This window comes from Trachypithecus francoisi, unplaced genomic scaffold (genome assembly GCF_009764315.1).
Source record: "Trachypithecus francoisi isolate TF-2019V2 unplaced genomic scaffold, Tfra_2.0 Lachesis_group7, whole genome shotgun sequence".
In the NCBI taxonomy this organism is placed as follows: Eukaryota; Metazoa; Chordata; class Mammalia; order Primates; family Cercopithecidae; genus Trachypithecus; species Trachypithecus francoisi.
The window spans coordinates 59679514-59683178 of NW_022681472.1; the positions used below are offsets into that span (position 1 = coordinate 59679514).

General features: G+C 40.6%; 1 pseudogene; it reads left to right on the forward strand.

Annotated features, from left to right (window-relative positions):
* The first annotated feature begins 1752 nt into the window (after positions 1-1752).
* Positions 1753-2916, forward strand: LOC117079061 (annotated as a pseudogene).
* The last annotated feature ends 749 nt before the right edge of the window (positions 2917-3665 follow it).

A 3665-nucleotide genomic window follows, 5' to 3' on the forward strand; every position in this document is an offset into this window, starting at 1 on the left:
AGGCACTGTCCTCTATATAATGAGTTCTAGTAATACCTACAGTTAGTTTACATTTGATTCTTATTTATTGCAATGAGATAGAAATTTTAGGATGTCAAAAGATAAAGATTTGCCAGAAGAATAGTTACTGTAGCAAGGATTGCTCTGGCAACAAAATTTTTCTGGAAAGGAATTTTGAGGAAAGAGACTGTTTGCAAATGGGGTAGACATAGTTTTCAATGATAGAGGAAAGTGCATTCCAGAAAGCAAAGGGAGGATCCTAATTTTATAGCAAACGTTCCTGCCCATATTCTTAATCCAGTTTCTTTATGAAAATGAAGGATTCAAACTTGCTTCGTTCTCATTGGTTAACACAGCTCAGTTCTGACTGGTTATTACAGCTGGGTTCTGATTAGTTGATATAGCTGAGCCCTGATTGGTTCGTTTAGGTGAGCACAAAGTTCAATAGAGGTGTGGGTTTTCTGGAAACTCAGAGTATGTGATGACCGCTACTTAGCAAATGGCAGCTTGGCTGTCTTTAAAATCTTTAAAATCTAGGCCCAGTTAGCCACTTGAATTCCATCTTGAAGGATTAGCTCTTTCAGGTTCACATTTGTTCACAACCCCAATACAGTAGTTGCTTCTACCGTAACTGCTATAATGACTGAGATCAAGGTCTATTTTTTACAAGACTGAAGGTTAGATTATAATGTAAAGAAAATTCAAACTTACAAGTGTCCTCAGGAAGGAAATTTGCTACTTATAGTGTTTTAAGTAACAGCTATTAGGTTGATGCAAAAGAAAATTACTTTCAATGCCAAAACTGCAATTACCTTGCACCAATCTAATATTAAGTCTTGTCAGTGAGATAACAGGGAGATTTTTGCCTTCTCTTAGGTGGTAATGAAAGACTAATGGAGATAAAGAATGTGATAACACTGACAATATGTGAATGTATACACATATTCTGAGAAGCCTTTTGTTGGTCACCTGGGATGCCAAAGCACACTAATAAATAAGATTAAAAGTAAACAACATTATTTTAGAAAGGAGGAGCACAGATACCAGGAAAGTTATAATCTTCTGTCTTGGGTGGAAACTGTATAGTTTGGTTTGTCATTTGCTTGATCTGGGAGTCATTAGCTGTTTTTTTTTTTCCAAAGATCATCTGCTTCTGGACTCCCATTGGAGAAGATTTTCAAACCCAGGGAAAATGCTGTGTGTCTTTTTAGTTGTGAAACATGAATTCAAGGGTCAATGTTTTGGGGCTTTTAACTGAAGTGCTAATTATTAGCATGACTTATTACACTCTTTTCATTAAGTGTCCAGGACAGTTTTTCTCCCATGTCTCCTCCAGAGTGCTAAATCTGCAGATCTCAGGTCATAGAAAGTTGCTTAGAAGGATGTTTTGGAAAGACTGCTTTTACCTGTTGTTGACAAGACTGAGTGCATCACGTGGTTTCTTTGCTTTGTCTACTCATCTTAGCTTGCAATAGCAGAATATAGGATTAAAGGTGAAATTTAAAAATATGTGAGGCAGTCCATTATTCATTCATAAGGAGAGAGCAGATGGGTCCCCCAAAATGTTTATCTTTTTGTTTTGAAGGCTAATGGTGATGGAAATTGAAGAGTCCTTGAGGATATTTAATTTTAATTTTAAAATTTCACTTGTTATTTCTACTTTTTCTGAAGATTAAGAATGATATAGACAAAATATTGTTTTTGTAAGCTATGTGCTGCTTACAGTGCTTGACTGGTCAAATAAGTTGATATGGAGGCAGTCACAGTGGTGCCTGTGGGGACAGAGAAGGGAATGAGTGAAGAGGAGCAAGACTCTGGCACTACCATGGGCTGCGGGCTGCCTAGTGTAGAGAAAATGCTGGCCACCAATCCTGGCAAGACACCTATCAGCCTTCTGCAGAAGTACAGGACCAGAATAGGGAAGAACACCTGTGTACAACCCTCTCAAAGCCGAGGGCCCACCAGCCTAATTTCACCTTCCGGGTCACACTGTTGGTGACACCAGCTGCACTGGTCAGGGCTCCAGCAAGAAGGCAGTCAGGCACAAGGCAGCTGAGGTGGCCCTCAAATACCTCAAAGTGGGGAGCATGTTGCAGCCAGCCCCAAAGGACAGCAGTTCTTTTTCTCCCCTAGACTCTTCACTGCTTGGGGACACTCTGTTTTTTACTGCTGCAGCAGCTGCTACCCCAGTTTCATCTGTTGTCCTAACCAGGAGCACCCCCGTGGAAAAGCAGCCTCTGCTCCTCCCTTCAGCAGTCCGAGTGCATCCCTATTGGTGCTCTTCAGGAACTGGTGGTGCAGAAAGGCTGGTGGTTGCTAGAGTACACAGTGACCCAGGAGTCCAGGCCAGATCACCGCAAATAATTCACCATGACCTGATGAATGGAGTGTTTCATTGAAATTGGCAGTGACACTTCCAAGTGTCACGTTAACAAGGTGTAATGCGGTGACCAAAATGCTGCTTCGAGTGCACACGTTGTCTCTGGATGCCTGGGATGGCAATGAGGTGGAGGCTGATGATGACTACTTCTCCACTGATGTGGGCTCCCGCCTGGATGGTCTTCGGAACCAGGGCCCAGGCTGCACCTGGGATTTTCTACAAAATTCATTGGAGAGAAGATCCTGTCCTTCTGCAATTGCTCCCTGGGCTCCCTAGGTGCCCTGGGCCTTGCCTGCTGCTGTGTCCTCTGTGAGCTTTCTGAGGAGCAGGCCTTTCACATCAGTTACCTGGATGTTGAGGAGCTGAGCCTGAGTAGACTCTGCCAGTATCTGGTGGAACTGTCCATCCAGCTGGTGGTGATGAGTGGGAATGAAATCAGAGGGCTGTCTACTAGGGCCCAGAATAAATATGCTGCTTCGTGGATAAAACAAAAACAAAAACAAAAACAAACAAACAAAGCTGATATGGAATTGTGAAATGGTAAAGGCAGTTCCTGGACATAGATGTGTTTCCAGGTCCAACATAGATAATCTTTAATCTGAATAATATAAAATTTACAGAATCTTTTTCATACCTTAGAATCATATTAAATGCTGTGTGGCTCAAGGCAGGGATAAGTAAATAAACTTTTAAAATGACAAATGATAGATTGCTCAGAAAAGGGTATTTAAAAAAATTGATAAAAGCAGCAAAGTGTTTATTGCTAAGTAACATAAAACATACAATGGAAAGTGCACAGATTGAAAGTATAGAAAGTAGCACTGAGATCAAGAAGCAGAACATTAACAGCCCTCCAGGATTTCCTCATGCTCCCTTTCAGGGAGAACTGTTTCCCATCTCCAGGGGTAACTTTTATCCTTTAGCCTAGCACCACTATTTTCTGTCCAGCACCGTTATTTTGGCCTATTTTTATTTAGAGTTTACAGAAAGAATCATACCATGTATTCTGTTGGTTCTGTATTGTTTTGCTCAATATAATGTTCATGAGATTCAGCTATATAATTGCATGCAGTTGTATTTCATTCATTCTGAGTGCTGTGTGTCCTCCAGTATCTGAATATATTACATTTTATTGATCAGTTTTACTATTGATATGCATTTGGGTTTGTTTCTAATTTTTGCCTATTATGAATAGTGCTGCTGTATACATTCTGATGTCATTATTGTTTTCCTATTAGTTTGGAGGAGAATTTTGGAGTTATTTGTGAAAGTGAAGTACTTCAGC